This window comes from Plectropomus leopardus, chromosome 6 (genome assembly GCF_026936395.1).
Source record: "Plectropomus leopardus strain MGB_pleo_1.0 chromosome 6, ASM2693639v1, whole genome shotgun sequence".
In the NCBI taxonomy this organism is placed as follows: Eukaryota; Metazoa; Chordata; class Actinopteri; order Perciformes; family Serranidae; genus Plectropomus; species Plectropomus leopardus.
The window spans coordinates 25,037,141-25,057,498 of record NC_142181.1 but is presented as its reverse complement, the minus strand read 5'-3'; the positions used below and the strand labels follow the sequence as shown (position 1 = coordinate 25,057,498).

Sequence of the window (20,358 nt, the reverse complement as noted above, 5' to 3'; positions counted from 1 at the left end):
AACAAAGTCCCACGCTCAAAGGCTTCTCAACAAACACAAGTACATGGACTCATAATGAAATCCCCCTGCTGCGTCAGAAAATGCTTAAACACGCTCTGGATTCTCTCATCTGACTTTGTGAATCCACCTCAGAGTGCATGATCACCGGGCCATGAGGCTGTGGGGATGTAGCCTGCTGAGTCATCAAGGTTTCTCTTGAATGGTCACTGGGTTTGGTTTTTGAATCCTCAAGGCTTCCTGTGCTGCTAGCCTCCCACAACTCTAAAGAGCAGCACTGATGATTTGCAATCCCCCTCTCCAACTGGCCTAAAGCCTTAATCAGAATCACAGAATCCCAGAAGCCCCTGGGGCATGGGCGGGACCAGCCGATTCCCACAGCCGGGGTTGCTAGGATACAACTCTTTGGATCTAATAAAAGTGAGCACCTGTGTATGATTTGCACCTGCTACTCTGAGGGAGGAATTATTAAAATCTATGCCAGCACCTCTCCTCTAATCTTTATTTCCTATTCATCCTCATTTGATGAGAGTGGGGTTCAATCTTTGCAGTAATTCAAATAGTTCGCAAACACATTCAACCCTTCCTCCTTCTCCAACAACAAAAATAGTCCTATCAATCCCAGTGCTACAAAACAAGTTGCATTTAAACAGCTTTTCTCAACCTTTTTATGTTTCGGGGTCTGACTTGGGAAAAAATAAAAAATAAAAACATTGAATCTAGGCCATGCAAAGTCTGAATGTTTCATATTCTGCTTTTGGAAAACACACATGCACACACATACCCAGCAGTGAGGTTACGATAAAGGAAATTAAGACACTCCAGCAACTCTCGCAGCTGTTAGTTTTGCCGATGCTTCTTCTTCTGGCTCTCTTCCTTTCTTTTCCTGCCCAAGGTTCCTCCTTCCCTGCCTTCTTCCGACCCTTCCCCCCAGAACAATACAGAACATGTGCTGGCCACGCAGAGAGAATGGCTTTGGAAGGATTGCAACCAATTAAAGGGAGCAGTGCTATCCTTTGAAGAACTGCTGCACACAAGACAAAGCGGTATGTTTGTAATCTAGCCCAGTGTCTCCTCGCGAGCCCATGCTCATCAATCCTGGCTACAGCAGGTGGCGAAAGGGGCAGAGAGGAGAAGAAGCGGTGCTTTGCACCAGGGTCACTTCATCATCACCCTGCACCAACCCACCGCTGCATCTTTCGCCGCCATTGCCTCATCCACATGATGCTATAAATGTCAGTAGTGCCCACCCCACTCTATGGTCCATGCCCATACACTGAGAGTCAACCCCCTGGGACTTGATACATGTTTTTGTCCTTCTCTGTCCACTCTTCCGCCACCCCAGAGAGTGCAAGGATGCGCTCTGCTGCATAATGGGCATCACTCATGGAGGCTCCATCATTCTGCTGTGATGGTGTTTATGGTGACAGGTATTACAGGTGCAGGGACTCAGAAAACCAATCAAAACAATCTATTCAATGCAGCCCAGACATTTTCACCAAACACAGTCAAATTATTCTATTTGCATCTTTGATTAATTAATATTACATGAGAGCGCCGACTGCATTACTGTCATGCCACAAATAAGGTTAAAGCATACTCTTTTGTGTAATATTGCAATTATGCAACTATTACCAACAAAATAAACTTTAAAATTAAATTGCATTCATGTTTAGGGGTAATTATCTCTCAAAATGAAAGAGACAATGTGAGACAACTGTCGCAAAAAGCCAGCTCGTTCTCATTCCAAACTCGTCAAATACCTGCTTTTGAAGCAGGTCCAACCTTTGTAATGAGCTAGCAAAGTTTTCTAGTCCCTGTTGAGTCCCTGACTAACTTTTGCACGTGCTCTATGGAGATTGTGGGTCATCCCAAACTAAAAAAAAAACAAAGATAAAAACACAAAACTGCCTTGCTCGCTCCGTCTTGTTACGACTCAGATAGCTGTGGAAAAAAATATTTTCCATATCCAGATTTAACTATTACATCCACTCACTTTATCTGTATTTTAAGCCAGTGCCGTGTCACTGGCACCAACTCTTCGACATTGTACATTTTCTATCTTTTGATAATGCTTTCAAATGATCCTTGTCTCCATGCCCAATAACCATTACCACAATAGTAGAATTTCTGCAAGTGCAAGAAATTGTGGTGTAATATTGTTAGTGATGAGGAAGGTGTGCTCTCAGGCTGATTTTAGCACATGCTAGATGTCTTGTTGACCAATCAGATTGCTTAGTTGGAATTTCTTGTTTTCTAATAAACAATGTATTTTGTCAGTATTGATGCAGCTTCACATAAACAAATAATTACTTTGAACAGAAGCTTCTTTATGTCCTGTGGCATAAACATGTACGATTTGCTTTGACACTGGCTCGCCCCTGGTGTAGATAATGGCTATCAAAATAGTAGACCTGCAGGGCTATGCAACCAAATGAAGCTCACTGCAACAGTGATAGAAGACTGTTCCCAGTAAAGACCTACTAGCCATGCCATGAAACATGTCCCATAGGACCACTGCTCATCTCCTCCACTCCTCTCCTTTCTGACATTTACTCTCTGCATGCCTGTGTCCCTTCCTAATATGTTTAAAAGAAATTTCTTGTCCATCTGTCATTTTTTCATTTCTTCTATTCTCCTCAAGGGCATGGGGTATTTTTATCCTTTTGTTTCTTGCTTGTGTCCTTTTTCTATTTTTTTCTGCTGAACACTCTGCTCCTCTACAGGGAGAAGCCTGCTGGGTTTTTTGTGGGTTTTTTTGCATTCCCTAATTGTTCAAAATTCACTTTCTAGCATTAATAGTGCCTGTGGGACAGAAAACTTTTGCCTAGATTTGCTTCAGTTCTGCAGTATTCTTTCTTGTACTGAAACAATTAGCCATTCATCATTTAGTTGATCAATAAGGTTAAGAGAAATGCTTAAGGGTTTTTCAAATTGATTTTATATTTTTGAAGCTGGGTTGTTCATTAGGAGTGCTATTGGCGTATATATTCTGTTCAGTTATTTAAATTGCACTGCAATCTCGGAGAGGAGAGCGTACTGTGGGCACAGTCTGGGTCAAAAAGTTTGCATTCACTCCCTCTGCAGCAGCTGCTCATCTCATCCATCGATCTGATCAGCTCTGAACAGATCAACTGATCAATTATCCACCCCCGACTCAAACACTTCATACTGCTTGTGTGGAAAAACTGAACTCATGACCAGTTCTACCTGCACTGCGCTCAAGGACCGGAAAAAATGTTGGAATGTAGAAAGGTGACAGAATGATTAAAAAAGGGACAAAAACATGAAATAAAGGAGAAGTCCTTTCCCAATTCTTTGGGCAACATTGATAAATATGAAGAAGAAGCATATCATTTTAGTGCAAGGCTACCCAGAGCTTTACATCTGTCCCATGGACAAACTTTTAGGTCTTTTGGGTCTTCTATTACATAAGTAGGCCTTGCAGAATAGGGCTGGTAATGGTTGCTTTGCAACTTAAATTGCAACCTCCCTCTGCACCCTTAAAGTTGGCAGATTAGGCACAAGAGTAACACCCAGTTCACGACCTTGCGCTTTCCAGACAGTTGAAGATGCTGCATGTGTTCCAGCCCTTAACCTGTTTAACCTCGATAAAGACTTGCTGGTTCCAGTTTTTTACAAATGTGCAGATTTTCTACATGATATCATTGTAAATTGAATCTCTTTCTCTCAAATGTTCTTACTTTTTATAAACAAAATAATTAATCAAGCAATAATTACACAGATTAATCAGTTGTGAAAGGAGCTTTTAGTTGCAGCAGTAATTATAGCACACGTGCATACTGCACATGAGCAGGCAAACACCCACAAACACACACATGCTTGCTTTCTTTTAGAGCTATGCCCAAAACCACTGCTAATGCATGTCTGTAAAGCCCACTGGAACAGTGTGTGTGATATTGGACCACAGGATACAAATGAACTTGATTTGATGCTCCAGGTGCAGCTCTTCTCGCCTGTGCTCTGGACCAGTTGCATAACTATCATTGATTTCCTCTCTCATGTTCACTCATATGGATGCCCGTGTGCATGATCACATTTGCCTCGCCAGTCCAGTCCGAGATTCTAAAATGCGTGCTTACTTTGTCAAAAAAAAAAAACTTTGTTGGCCAGTTGACTTAATGTCATTATTTTCCGTGTTGCTATGTGTGTTATACAAACTCTGCTGTCAAGCAGGGACAGTCTTTGCTAACAGTGACAGGTACTGAGAGAGACAGGAAGAAGAATGTGAGAGACCAGGGGCCCTACCATCTCTCTAAGTGTCATATCCAGCCATTGGCTAATTATATGTAAGACAATGGACCCCAAAGGCACAGACATGCAAGACCCCACTCCCTCTCCTCCATCGGAGCAATGTCATAGTAATGTTGTGGAAAAAAATATTCAATATAACAGTATTTGAGTGTCATCATGTATAATAATGGTAATTGTATGAATCTATGATTCATTCATGTTCATGTTTAGGTACTTTTGGAGGCCTCAGAATCCTTCACTATCTGCATGCAGGAATGTGAGGAGGCTCTAAAAGTACCTAAATATGATCATGGATGAATCATTTATTGGTACTATTATTTTACATGATCCACTCAAATATTTTCATTTTGAACAATTTTCCACAACATGCGAGACATAGATTTTTATAATTGTTTAGCTTCTTTTTGTTTCGCATCTCTTCGTAGTCATGAAGCATCTTTTTGTGGTTTTGTGTCTCTTTGTAGTTGCTTTCCATCTCCTTTAGAACACTTTGTTTCTCGTTTTAGTCATTTTGAGTCTCGTTGTAGTCATTTGGAATCTGTTTATAGTTACTTTAAGTTTCTTTGTAGTTGTCTTGTGCCTCTTTGTAGTCATTTTTAATCTTGTAGTCATTTTGTATCTCTTCATAGTTGCTTTGCGTATCTTTGTAGTCCTTTTGTGTCTCTTTGGGATTGTTTTTCCTCTTTTTGTGGTTATTATGAGTCTCTGTGTGTGTCTTTGCAGCTGTTCTGCAACTCTTTGCGCTCATTTTGAGTAGCTCTGTAACCTGCATCTCTTCGTAGTCTTATTTCTCTTTGTGGTCTTTTTGCATCTCTTTGTAGGCCTCTGTGGTTATTTTGTGTTTTTGTAGTCATTTTACATGTCTTTGTTGTCATTTTTAATCTTTTCATAGTTAAGACATTTTGTGTTTGTGCTTGTTTTGCCTTTTTTCATAGTTGTCATGGGTCTCTTTACAGCTATTTTGCATGTCTGAAATCATTTTGAAAGTCTGAGTAATTTATATGCACCTTTTTAGTCATTTTGTGTCTCTGTGATTGTTTTGCGTTTTTTTTCGTAGTAGTTTTAAGTATCTGTGTATCTTAGCAGCTGTTTTGCATATCGTTGTGGTCATTTTGAGACTCTTTGTAATTGCTTTGCATCTCTTTGTAGTGTTTTTCTTCTTTTTGTAGTTATTGTTAGTCTCTCAGTCTCTCTTGGCAGTTGTTTTGCATCTCTTTGTAGTCATTTTATGTGTCTTTGTGGTCATTTTGAGTCCCATTCTGATTGTTATGTGTTAACAGAGCAGCAGTTAGCAGGTGACAGCCATTAGGCCCCTGACTCTTTGGGCCCCTGGGCCTCTGCCCAGTAGGCCCATTCAGTAATCCAACCATGCATCTAACCAAAGCATAAGCAGCCATCTTGGACCAGACAAACAATGGACACATGTCATGGTGATGGTTGTAGGGTTTAGGAAAGCTTTCGAGTCATGCTGGAGCTGCATTGTTTCTGTCAGTACCATGGACAGCTCCACAGGGGATTTGAGGCGCTGTCCTTTCATAGTGCTGAATAAGAATCGCAGTGCTTCAGTTTTTATTTCAGTGAGTCAGTGTTATGCGTACGACAGAAATACGAGTGTATGAAAGCCTAAACCAGCTGTGGCCTGAATGTGTCAGGTTCAAACGTCACTTTGTGTATTGAATAAGGAATGGAGCCTAAGCAGGAAAAGCACAGAGCAGCTTTATGGGGGCGCCATCAGCCTTAATGGAGTCTGAGAGGCAGCTATGTACACCACGTCCTCTCAGATTGTTCTAGCGCTTTTCCCTCCCTATCGCCCTCATTTCCTCCTCCGTCCCTCAGTTGCCTAAACGCACATTTCAGAGCTATTAGAAAATGTCAGCTGGAGCAAGCACACAGAATAACGCTTGGGCGCATAAATATTGACTTGACACCCATATTGCAGCACACTTTACTACTATTATCCACGCTGTCACATTTAAAGTAATTTCATTCCTGTAATCTTGGTAGAATCATGTTTCACCCCTTGGAGTTGATAAAGTCTTCGTCCCCAATTTCATATCTGTTCACATCTCCCCAAATGTGAACAAATAAGGGCATGTCCAGCTTTATGTCACCGCATGTTTTGACATCATTTTCCGCTGTTCAGCAGAGGCCAGTGGTGTTACAACAACAGCTTGTGCCTTAATCCACTACTGTGTATTCTGAAATGTCTGCCTCTTTACTCTCACTTTACCCTCATGTGCTTCTTGTCTCACTCCCTCACCCTCAATGGCTTTCCCTCAAACACACATGAACATACATCCCAATACTGCCACCATCACCATGACTACCACCAATAAACACATATATATACTGACACACCATTTTCCCCCATAATGATGTTAAGAAAATGCACATTTTTAATAGGCCAGACTACAGCTGGCATCTTCATCTAACATTTTTCTCCTCTCATTAGTATCTCCCTTCCACTGCCTACGTGAAAGAAGGAGAAGAACAATGCAGACCGTTCATTGTTTGGTGCCCTTGATTAGGATTTCCACCATAAATGAAAAATAAACATCTCTTTTTTCCACTCTGACATCGACTACAAAAGCCCTATGGAAAACAAAAAAGGAAAATTAGCTCCTCTTGACATGATTGTGGCAGTTAAACCATGGATCGCTGTTTGCCTTCTGTCACACAAAAAGCAGTCATCTTAAGTTCCTCGTGTGTGTATACTCTGCAAAGCTCTGTCCTGTGCACCCAAACACAGAGGGATGTATGACAAATGCCTCTGAGCTCACCACAAATACAGATGAGAGACGGCTCTGTCTGGCTGAGGGATGAGTGCAAACTGTGAAATGAACAATAGAATATAAAAACAACTACAGAACAAGTAAACTGGCAGTGCAGATGATGAGTCTATGTTGGTCTGATTACAGTTGGTGTTGCTGAACAAGTGAACTGTTGGTGGAACATAAGGACCAGGATCAATGCTTAAAAACATTTCTTTAGTGCTCTATGTGGACATGGCTGCTGCAGAGAGCAAACTCTTTGATGCACGCAAAGCACAATTTAATGTGAAAAGCTTATTGGGCTACTGCTGCGCCATTCTTTGAAAAACATATTGGACATGCATTTAATTTAAGCTCTGAAACTCAGCATTGGCTTTCTCTCTGGAGTAGAAGGGGCCGAGTTCAGAGAGACATAAAGATGAGTGGCTGGGAGCAGACTGGGCCGCACCAAAGAGCTTTCAAACTACAGTGGCTGATTGAATAATGCTGAATATTATTTCTGGATATATCCCCAGTCCTTAATGCTTACTTACATGTAAGAACATAGAAGAAAGCATAGTGCTCAGTATGGTGCTATATTATTCAACATTGTAGTCTATATTCAAATTATTCCTTGCAGAGATATGTCACAGAAATGGGACATGTTGAAGAAAGGCTGCACCATCACTGCTACTATGATAACAGCCTCAAAGAGATTCTGTATATTTAGCTGACAAAATACTGTCATATGAAAAACAACCATTGATAAATCTCAAATAATCTCCATAAATCATTGAATTTCTTCACATTAAAGAAGCAGTGCACAGGACTAGAGATTGCAACCAACTGAAAATTCTCCTATGTGCAAACTGTGAACCCCCTGAGAGGTCTGTTCCTCTCCAAAGCAAATAGATCAGGTAATTAAAACCGGTAACAACACAGAATTTTTGTCAGAAATTAGTTTTTTTTCAAATGTTGTTTGGCATGTTGCAGATAGGCCATGAGCCTAGCACCTGCTAATGTGTGCTCATCTTTTTTTGTTGATAACTTAAGATCCAGCTGTTCATAGTAGCTTTTTTTAAATTTATTTATTAGGAGCCAAATTATCTGCAGAGACTCTTCCTTTCCCAAAAAAAAAAAAAAAATTAAAAAATGCAAAAACCCTGTCTAGATGCTGTGTTTTGTTCATCCATTCTGAGCTGCTGTTGAAACAGGGCGGTGCAAAATGGCGTGTAAATATAAACAGCTAAGTTTAAGTTAACAAAAACGCAAGAATTCTTATTTTCAGGTGCTTAAACAGAAAGGAAAACATCTTCTGTTATAATCTATTTCTGATCTTTAAGTCAGTGCATTTTCTCCAAGCTATATACAAACAAAACTAGCCTCAGTAATCATTCCTCTGCATCATGCCACCAAGTAAAGAGGATTCATCCTGAAATAGATATTGGGGTTACAACTTGCAGGAAGTGCGGATGCTCTCGCCTGCAGCTGCAGCTGTGTCTGGGAAGCACAGACCAGTTAATCACAGCATGCTTCAAACAAATGGCTATGATAGGGCGGACAGTTTACCCTACGTGAGTTTACACACCAGATCAGACATAAAGACACAATATAATAGCAGCCCAGGTGAAATCATAGTGAGCGAGGAGTTCGAAAACATGATTATTATAGCATTAACTGTGAAGCTGGATATTCAACTATACGTCCCTCTTTTTAGCAACACTTGCAGCTTTGCTGTGTAGATGTGGCACAGTGTTTCTTATATTTGTGTATGATGCCCCTGGATACATGTACCCGCCTAAATTATAGAAAATGAAAATTAGAACATGAAAAAACAAAAAACCTAATAAAAGCATCTGAGACTGGGTATGATAAGGAGGCATGCACATTTGACATTTTATCCAGTGTCTTAACTTAAGCAGGTGTGACTGTATTGTATACACAATATACTCATGAACAGATGCTGATGAGGAGTGGGGGCACCTAAGGTCTGATAGAGAGTATTAAAAGTGAGATATATGCATGTCTATGTTCATGAATTACAGTGCATCACCCCGTGAGAGGGCTGCAGAGGGGAAAGTGAAAGAGGAGCGTGGGTACGGCTGGCAGATGTGCCGTGCAGCAGGAACACAGGTGCAGACTGGTTTAATGAGCAAAGGGAGGCCATGTGGACTAAACTCCCTCATCTGTTGCCATCACACCTATGATGAGTCCATTTCGGGGTCAGTTCCGCTCCGTTTACCCCCCTCCAGGACAAACTAGATTCCAAACCTGGCCATATGGAGTCCAAGGCGGGGTAGAAGAATCCCTTGGCTCCGGCCTGTTGGAAATGGAGAACTGTTGGGAGGGGTTTACCTGTATTTGTAAGGGGGGCTATAGCTCAATATACTGATCAAAAATATGCATTAAAAAACATGCTATGCCACGACAGGCAGCTACGCACAGACAAGCTCTATTAATGTTCCCATCAGTTGTTGATAGGAAACTTGTTTGTGTAACACCATGCCATTAATAATACTATGATAAAAAGTACTTCACTTCAGTCGGGACATGCTTAAAAAGGTTACATTAACATCAATATGCAATTTTGCACTGCAACTGTAATTGTGGAAATTAATAATGAAAGCATTCTTTCAGTTTTGGGGTTCTTTTCTTTTTTTTTAACGTGTGTGTATCATTCTGTTTCAGTTTCTGTTCAGTTTTTAAAGGTTTAGTCAAAGGGGGGAAACTGATCAGTCAGTCCAATCACAGATCTGATTTAAAGGTCCGGAAATATTTCTCAGATAGCCCATCTAAAGTTTGAGCAAGTGTCAGTCATTTATGTTGCACTTTAATGTAATTTATGTAGACAGTAGTCACTTTTATTTATTTTATATTTGTATTTGTTTGACATTTTTCTTAAGTGGGGACAGATTTTCCCTCCCCACCCAATGTTGACTCCATAGCTATGGCCCTGCTATTGCTGATATATCGTTCAAGACTTATAAAGAGATTGGAGGACGTTGCTTTCAAGATGAGTGCTGCATATGCCTTATCAAAATAAGCAGCAGCATCTTGCTAATGATAAGTAGAGGGTCCAACACTGCACATGCAATGTGCAGAGTGTTGTGTCCATAATGAGTGGAAGAGGGGGCAAGTTTCAGCTACCATGTAATATTGCAGCTGTCTGTCTGTAGACATAGTGGGATGTTTAAATCATAACCAATGATGTTAACCTGCAGGGAACTTGTTTGTGTCAACTAGAGGTGTCGCTTCCTGAGGCCGACATTTCAAACTCACAGTCAATCGAATAGCTGTCTAGGATTACCCGAGGTTCCACTATCACATTTTGTTATGAGATTTTCTCCAGACCTCTGTGAGCTTTACACGACAGGGTTGTGGCTACTCGCGATTAACAATCTCGTCGCGCTGAGAAACTGTACTTCTCCACGGGATACGAACAATGTTGAATGCCAAAGAGGGCAGACAAGAGTGAAAGTGCATTTGAGTGGGGGCTGCCTGGAGTGTGCACACTTCTGTGCCAGTCTCTCTGAAGGCCCAGAAAGTAATTACAGGATTCAAAGTGGTAATGGGAAATATATGTCACACACTCAGCCACGCAGACTAACGTTTGAAATTTGCAATCAACCTGAATTTCCCATTAGATCACCGACAAGGCTTTTGTTGTGCCAGTGGCTAATGCAAAGCTAAAAGTGCGTGGGCACAAGAGCTGACCTAGAGCTATCATTTCATCTGTTGTTATGCAGCATTGGATGCTATTTGTTTTGCTCTGTTCTGATTTACTGAACAAACACATCAGCTGTAAGATGTTGGTGTTCCATCATTGTTCCGCTCGTGGTCACTGGGACAGATGTAGGACCGGTGGTGGTGGGGTTTTTTTGGAAGCAGATAAGACTGCATTTGTGTTTCTACCTTTTTGAAGTCCCTCTTGTCTGACATGGCTGGTATGGATGGGTTGCACAGCAAATAGACTTAGCCAGGGCAGGGAGCATGTGGGAGATCACGCATGGGCATGGACAGATGAAAGGTTTTGGTACTCTGCTTGTGACAACAGCAGTCACAGATCTGTGCTTTGATGGCGGCACCCTGTCTTCAACACCTGCCCCATCCAGCTAACCTTCTGGCATCCCTGTAGAGGACAGAATCACCATCTCTCTCGCTCTCTCGCTCTCTTTTTCTCTCTTTCTCTCTCTCTCTCTCTCTCTCTCTCTCTCTCTCTCTGTCTCTCTCTCTCTCTCTCTCTCTCTCTCCCCTCTCCCTCCCTGAAATGTCAGCCCTGATATTTACCACTGCTTCAGCTACATATCAAATTCTTTGTACTATATACAGTGAACCCTCTGATCCCAAGCATCACTGTTCATTACCATCAGCAATTACAGATATCTGAGATTAATACACTGGAATAGAGCTGGAGAAGACTTGCTCAGCATTGATTACAATGACAGTGAAATTGGAGAATTAATGGCTCTTGGTTATTACAGTCATTTATCAACATCATCGCTTATGTCTGTAATAGTCTGCATGTCAATATCATGGACTGTGGACAAAATGTTGTTTTCAATGTATCTGTATCTCAACAAAAAGACAATACTACAGTTTATTTTTCATGAGGGAAAGGAGGACTGGGTTACATTGAACTTTGGAAAACACTACCTTGTTTTTTAGCCTGGTCTAAATAAGCTGTGAGCCCTTTTATGTAACCTGAGACTCTCTCTGAGTCTGTTCTGAGAGGTTGAATTCACTTAGTCTCCATGGATCCAGAGATGCCGATAAGATACAGGATCACATGGACAAATGGCCCAGCTCTGGATGGGATATGGGGAGTTATATGAGAGGAGATAGTGCAGGTCATTTAGGCCAAAGAAATAAAAGCAGCCCTGCGGTTTGCATCTCTCTCTGCGTTTGACCTCTGAGCAGTAACGCAGTATTTACTACAGATGGCCTGCATGCGCCTCGCTGCTCATTGCTCACCCAGGTACCATCGCTGTCACCTTGTTAACCCCAACTCACACACACCAGTCACAAAGCCAAGTGATGGGGCTGAGAGCTGGCGGGGGTCCAACAGCCCTGGGCACACCTCGGTGTAGCTAGGGAAGCTCTTATACAATTCACTAGAAAAAGCTCTTGGTCAATATGATCATGAGAACCTCAAATGCAGATGTAGGCTTTAGCTGTCAGTCCCTCCAGGATGTTGTGATGTTACAGTCGCAACAATTAAAGAAAATGTAGCCATTTCGCTGAAGATGTGAGTTTGTTGGGACCATTCAATGGTTTGGTTTTGGGTATTTTAGTCCTGAGCATTGAATGTTCATAATAACAGGCTTTGACTCCTAGAAAGCATTGCAACTAGTTTTTCAGTTTTTTCGTGCCCCAACAATTTTACTGCAAAAAACATAGAAAACTATAACAACATGCAATTTAAAAAATATATATATTTTAGAAAAGCTGCTGTTAAATCAGGCATTTCAGGCCAGAACAATCCCAACAACAGTGAGCAAAATCCTGGAGGGACTGAAATGTGTGCCATAAATACTGCTAACCTCTCTATAACTACTGATAACCCACTTTTTTAAATACTACGTAGAGCACTTACTGGAAAGGTGAAAGTTAAAAGTGGATTTTTAGAGAAACAGATCATGTTTATCCCCTACTAGTCACATGATGGTAGTACAACCTACAATGTCTGTGCACGATTATGGTGATAATATACTGAAGGGCGTCTGTCCCCCTACTTTAAAGCCATTTGGCTCTTTTTACTTTTGCTCCATCACAGGGGATAAATTCTGCCGGCGGCCAGTGGATGGTGCTCAGTGTGTCGCTCGATTATTACCGACATAGTCACCAAACAGTACATTAAATATGTTTCTGAAAACATTTGAGGTGAGAAATAGGCAATGAATCAAAAGAATCTTGATTCCTATTTAATCACTGCTGCCTAGTTTGACAGTTTGACTGCAGTTCATGAGCATAATTGACATGATTGACAGCTGCAGTAGAGGCTCATTGGCTCTTATTGGTTGTTTTAGGTGTGCAACAGTTGATTCTCGTCAGTGTCTCTAAAATCTGTAGGCAGAAGACGAGGAACATGATGCTTTTAATGCACTGTCTGTCTCATGTGCTTAAGTCTTTTATAGTGACAATTTCAGCAAATATCTCACAATTTTATAAACTTTTATAAAAATTTTATTTTTATAAAAGTTACAAACTGTTGCTTTAATGAACCATGGACAAAACTACTACATGCATTCAAATAGAAATATTCAGATGAAGTACTTATAATAAGTAATTTTGTTAGTCTGACTCATATAAAAGGAGTGTGGCATTTTGAAATAAGATTAAAGTCAATCACATTGATTTAGACTCAGTGAGGAAGTGAATGCAAAATTTCTGTGGGAATAAATATATGCAGAAAAGTGGAAACATGACTTTGTGTTTATTTGTGTTGTAATATTTTGCTACTGATTAGGAGAACAAATAAAAAGTCCCTTCACAGTCAGTCATCTGCCTGAAGTGTAATTATCTTCTTTATCATTTATGCAGGAAAAAACAACTCTGCAAGCAAATTTTGTTTTACGTCGACAAATCCAGTGTTTGCTCTTTTTAAGATCCAAACCGTCCTATTACCCACTCATCTCCTCCCTGTCCTTCATGCCACCACTTCCTCCCTGTCTGTCAGATACAGTAAAACAGCCCCTTAAAAGATATATACACACAGTCAAACATATGGAGACCCTGTGCCCTGCAGCATTTTAATCTGCAGATTCACAGCAGTGGAGAGAGGCAGAGAGAAAGAGAGAGCGAGAGAGATACATAGCTAGGAGACGTTTTGCTCACAATAACAAGCATAGAGCCTTGCTAACTGCAAGTAGCCTCCAGCGCAGATAAACACAAAATAAAATACTGCATACACATATGCAGCCATTAGAATGGGTCTGCAAACACGTCCACTTGAATGTCGAGATGTCCAGTGAGCTCCAAAATGCGCGACGCACTGATACAAATGCATTATTCAATGCAGACGTAGTGCATGACTAATGTAGCAGCACTAGATTAGATTTGTGATATACTTCTATGATATAGTGTATTTCTTTCCATATGTTGGGTTTCATCAGGTTGTAATTGGTCTGTTTGCAGCAGGTTGCAGGTTGTCTCACAGAGCCAGACGTGATTCTGTCACTTCTGTCATGTTGAGAACACATGGCAATTAGCTGAAACTGTGCTTGTGGATTACAGAGAAATGTGGCACTGTCAAAGCTTTGCCTTCAGGCTTTTGATCCGTGTTTGAATCCCCACCCCTAACACCTCAGCCCTGTCTCCCAGAACATACGGTTATGTACAACTCTTCTGAAACAGCTAATACATTTTGAGGAAATTGTAATTAGAAGCAAATTTCAATTTTTATTCACACAATGAGGAAATTTTGCTAATTAATGTATCTGTCGCAAAAAAATGTTTATACTGAACATATCAGCAAAATAAACCATCTTGCTTTACAGTTTACACTTTTATTGACTATATAGCATTATATGTCATGAACGTTTTATCAAATTTAATCAAAATCACAATCTTTCCCTAAACTTCACCTTAAGTGCTCTTATTGCCTAAACCTAAGACAGAAGTCTGGACTTAAGCCAAAGTTCTAGGGCCAGATGCATAAACAATGTGAATGCAAAAAAAAAAACCTAAAACATAACATGAGTTTTTCCTCTCATAATCTGCTATTTAAAAAGAAAGAATGTCTGTACCTCATGCTTACTTTCAACCAGGTGCACCATGGTTTTGGCTGAAATATCTGCAGTTATATTTTAAAAATGAAACTGAATTTAAGTTAAAAGACAGATAACATTGTTTATAGGTTGTTTGCCAATTTTACTCATTGTGCTATTATTTTTTCAGGCTGCACAGCACTCTGTGACATGTCAGTCAAAGGTGCATTTATAAACTTAATTTTAAATTAATTCAGTGATAAGCTTCATGATTATTTTTATTTACATTAATTTCCCTATAAGTGATTGTTACATTTTATCCTGTCAAGCATTTCATAAATTCAGTTTCAACATTAGCGCTATGAATGAAGCATTGATGATCCATCTGATGTTTAATTATCATAATGATTAAGATTTTACCATGATGGTGATTTGCAGAAATGCAATGAATTAGTGGTACGGTTGATTCAAAATGTCACAGCCGTGCATAATGACAGTTGCTCTGGCACCGTTGGAAAACCTCACCGATGAGACATAGTCTATGATATTGCCTTTTCTTTTCTGTTTTTCTCATTGACAAGTATAATGAGTGTTGGGAGGACACAAGTATCGATATGCAAATGAATATTGAAGGGCATTTCTAAATCTACGTGTGCCCAGGGCCATTAAGATTTATAAAACAGAATCAGGCATATGCATGGCTTCATAAATTTGACGAAAGCATGGGTATGCACAGTTCTGCCTTTATGTGTACGCACAGTTTTAGTCTTGAATATACAGAGTTTTATGGAAATGGCCGCTAATGTCAAGGTGCTACACTTTGTATGCCCATAATCCTCTCTAACCTCCTCCTTCTGAAGTCTACGTGGTACATGAATGTAGTCTTTTGTTGCTTGAAAGAAAGAATGATTATATTGCCACAACAACATAATTAAGAGAGCAGTTTAGTGACATCCAAATATAATTTCTAGGAGACAGGGTCAACCACCTACGTGGGGTTTTGGATTTATGAATAAAACTTAAAGCTGCTTGTTTTCAAAGACTTTCAAGTCAAAACCCACTACAGTTGCGGCTGGTTCAGGCAGACTAAGAATGACTTTGAGATGTAAGGCTTTGTCTAATTAGCGTGTGCATCACTGCATCACCCTCAACAACTGTCTATGTCAACAAAGCCAAGGACCTAATGCGATGTTGTTTTAGTGCAAACGAAAACAATGAAAATGACAATATAACAATGATAAAATTCTTTTTGTGTCAGTCAAATCCTCCTCTAGCGGGTTTCTGTGTTGCCTCCCGCCCACATCCTGTGTTCGCTTCAAAACATTTCCTCTTTTGATGTACTCTCCCATCAGCGAAGTCGGCAAAGGAGTGACGGAGACAGGAAGAGATACTCTGACATCAACGTTTGCAATCTGGTGCTTCTCTGCAGCTTGTAAATATACTTGCACGTGTACGACCGTACGCTAAGGGGAAAGGAGCAATAGTGCGAATACATTTTTGGGTAATCAATAGTGTCCTCGTTGACATTCATCTGCACAGAGTGCATGTGGTGAGTAAGCTCACATGTGAGGGGGGATATGTCTGCACTGTGTGTGTGCTTTTAGATGTTTGGCTTAGTGTGTGCGCGCGCATGTGCAGTGTGTTAATGTCAACACAGAGTGCAGTGGGTGAGGCTCATTGTCTTTGAAGACGTCAGAAAGAGATGAAAGGGCTTCCTCTCACTGATGCCCGCCCCTCCCTGTTACCCCTCTCTACCTTTCTCTCCCTCCATAATCCGATGATGTGCCTGGCTCTCTCCGCTTTCCTTCTTCTATCCACACACACTGTCGTATTGACATGCATAGGCCATACCACTCTCTTCTTTAAAGGAAAATGGATTTTGCGGAAGTGAGTCCTGAAGCACTTTTGCCATGCTGAATGTCCCACAGGGTTTGCGAATGGATAGATCTTTCCTAAGAGCAGGTATAAAGAGAAGAAACCCCTTCACACACACACACAGTTAATCTTTTAGCTCTCAATCCAGCTCCCTGTACTTCACAAGCATCCCAACAACTTCAGAGCACTATTTGCCAAAGAGATGTTTACTTCTTCCTTTCCCTACATGCAAAGCAAGGTAAAGATGAGAAAAATAGATAAATACATTTCTGTGAGACACGCTTTTTTGCAGAACTTTGGGCAGAGTTGTGCAAATGCTGGGCAGAGATTATAACATACAATGGTTCCTTAATAGTAAAATAATTTACATTTAGTTATAGAGATGTTCCAAAATCAATACTGATTCTGATACTTGACCGTGTGTATCAGCTGATACTTTTGCTATTGTGCAAAATACAAAACCAGCTGTATACTGCTAACCTTTTTCAGGTTGAAGAAAATAAACATAATGTGTAAAATGGAATATAATATATATTATTTGTACATTACATACATATCCATGAATTACTCAGTGGCCTATGCTCAGGAGACTCACCTCACAACACTATCCAAGTGTGCCAAGGATAATCTACGCATTATTCATCACACTCAGTATTCACAATATTCATGTTTTCAGTTTCTACCCAAATAATCTACAACCTACTGATACTAGGATGGGGTGACTGTCATGTTATTCCACTGTGTTTGACCTCTGGGATCGGTGCTGTTACGCCATCAGCAGTACAGCCTCTGATTTATTCTCAGACTTGGCCAAATGCATCATGGGATACATCTTGCAACTCCTTTAAATGAATGGATAACTAATCACAGAAAACATGCGTTGTTTGATTTAGTAGTTTTATAAAGTCATTAAAAAGACACTGCAACTCCATCCTGGATATCAAAGCTTCTAAAAGCGATATGATCGCTAGGACTTATTAAAGTTTATTACTGAATTACCTGTTTCGAATCGACACATAGACTTGCGTACTTGCTTCTACCAGATCCAGCAGCATTCTAGGCTTTTCAAATACTGGTATTAGTATCAAAAGAACTCTACAAAGTTATCCACATAGGTACTTTTTGGTTTGTATTTAAATGTTTTTACAGGTGGTACAATTGTATGTAAAAAAAAAAAAGCACAGACACAAAGGCATTTGCAAATTCATACAGGGATTTGTAAATTAAAGTGAGGATGCACCCAAGCAAGTTGCTTATCCTGATTTGTTTTCAATTCAATGCATGAACATGAAGAGAAGGAGAGGAGTCTTGAGGAGTATAAGCGAAAGAACGGGTGGTTTTGAGATCAGTAAGAGGTTCAGTTAAATACAGTGTCAGATGTTGATTGTGCAAGCTAAAGCTCTAAACACCCCAAAAAGGTAACATGTACCACCCAAGGAGGATGCGAATGCATCATTGGTCTTTACTGGCGGAGGTCTCCATTTGAATCAGTCTCCATTTGAATCAGTCCTCGCTCATTCGTGCAGTGATTCAAGAGCACTTGGACATGAGACAGGCAGACCTGGTACATACTGGACACTAAAAAGAGTCATTCAGAAAGATTTGTTCGTTTTCGCCCATCATCAGCACAGTGGCAGCCAACACACACATGGTTGGTGCGTGTATTGCTAGCTAGCTGGATTGAATGAACATGGACAGTGATTTGTGTGAAGAACAGGAGGTGAGAATATGCTTTTGCTCTCTTGTCTCAACAAACCTTTAAACATGCACAGCTTACAGCTACTGGGCTGCTCAGTATGCTGCTCCCTAGCATTTAGGTCAATGCACCGAGGTCTGCCGAAAACTCCTCTCTACCTGCTTTCCAACTACAGATGAGACATTCTCAGCCATTCAATTACTCTGTCAGTAAAAAGTCAGTGGCACAGGGGTGAAGGAGTAAGGGGCTGAGGATGGGCCCTCCTCTTCAATCTCTGCTTGACTCCACGCCGAGTGTCCTATATTCAGCAACAGCAGCGTGAATGTTGGAGAGAAGAAGAGATTAGCACAGTGTCATCCATGACGGAGGTTAACGCAGGAGCAGACCAACCATTTGTAACCCAAAAGGAGATTAATTACTATCGGACTGTGCGTGCGTTAGCTCGAGCAGCGACTGTTTCGTTCGCTTTGCTTGCTTTTTTGTTGTGTTTGTACTTGTTCCATGGATTGAAAATCCAGCTTGAATAGGGATCATCTCTTGCTCCCCTTGCTCTATCTTCCCTCTTATGCTGTGCTCTCTCGCTCCTTGAGTCAGCATCCACTGCATCATTTTTTTTTTCAAATTATAAAGGGCAAGCCATTTTATTTTAGTATTTCATTAGTTTTTTCAGATACATGGAGAAGACAGATTGGAAGCTCAAGCCAAAACACACCCACTGCTACACACTCTGCATAGTAAACCCATTCTTTAATGTGGGCTCTGCCTTACTGGGCAACATTTCATGTCACAGTCTGTTTAGCTTTTATTCAGTATTTACCCATACATCAACACAAATAACCATGATGCATCTCAGGTGAGGTCAGTGATCAGTTTCACAGAGTAAAGGATTAATTTGCCAGGTGCTGAAAGTCTGACCTCTTAGAATTCACTTCCCAGCACGTATTCTCATGTATGTAAGTCTTGGAGAATCATTTTCCTCCCAACTCACATATGTTTAACTGGTGTTCAGTGGAAGACCACCTGAGCAACCAGTAATGCACGGCAGTTTAGCATGCAAGGCTTAAAGTGATTTGCATGAAAAAATCTATTTCATTCTTAATCTTTTCCATTTCATCTCTTACCTAATTAGCTAACTGTTTCCTCAGCTGTCAAAATGAGTCACAATAACTCATCAATGAAGTGGAGTGAGAGCATTGAAGGGTTAAAGGCCAAGCCAGAGAATTTTTTACAGTAAGAGGAGATATTCTACAAATTTAGCAAATCCCTGCTGCTCTTAAAGGGCAGTCGAGATTTTTAATACTGCTTTAAAGGTCAAGTTTTGGAGCATATTGGAATTGCATTTTTGAGTAGAATGTGAAAAATATTTCATTTTGACAGGATCTAGAGAACATGCATGTAAGTATTATAATTATTAGAAAAGATTTGAAAAGAAATGTGATGAGATGTGGGAGCATGTGACTACAGTTACAGCCATTTTTCATATAAACTCTGAACATTAAATGAATTACACCACATTCATGTAGCCTGATTGTAATTTGCTCATAAACAACTAAGTATTTTGCTGTTCCGTGAATTTGTCTGACAATTTTGGCTTTGCCCTTTAACAACTGAAGTTCAAGAATCTCATTGTCACTCCAGTTTTGCATTTCCGTCGCCATCTTTGTGTAGATGACCCTCTCTTCACCCTCAGATGTGTGTTTTCTTCAGGTTTTGTGCGAATGGTATAATAGAAACGTCACCAGCACGCCTACTCACTCACTGTGAATTCTCTGACAATTACCAACCCTATTCACATATGAGCTCAGCTGGACATTACACCGACAGGATGAAGTCCATTTAATGGCCAATCCAACAGATTCTGACATTTGTGTTTTCAAATACAGCTCCTCTGAGTAATGTTTTGATCATTTCAGGTTTGCAGTGTGCGTGTGAAAGGTGCTAATGACAAACAGTGCCCTGAATGCAGTTTTTTTAAGCAAGATATGAAAACTTTCCAATTAAGCCCAGGCACCCAGGAGCTCACCTGGTAGACCGGGCCCCCATGTACAACGGCTGTGTC

At 40.5% G+C, this 20,358-nt stretch overlaps 2 protein-coding genes across 2 annotated transcripts in view; one reads left to right on the top strand and one right to left on the bottom strand.

The window, feature by feature from the left end:
- dph1 (diphthamide biosynthesis 1) overlaps positions 1–20,358 on the top strand; it is a 207,580-nt gene that overhangs the window by 62,555 nt on the left and 124,667 nt on the right. The gene's annotated exons all lie outside the window — the stretch shown is intronic.
- rtn4rl1b (reticulon 4 receptor-like 1b) overlaps positions 1–20,358 on the bottom strand; it is a 194,938-nt gene that overhangs the window by 133,880 nt on the left and 40,700 nt on the right. The gene's annotated exons all lie outside the window — the stretch shown is intronic.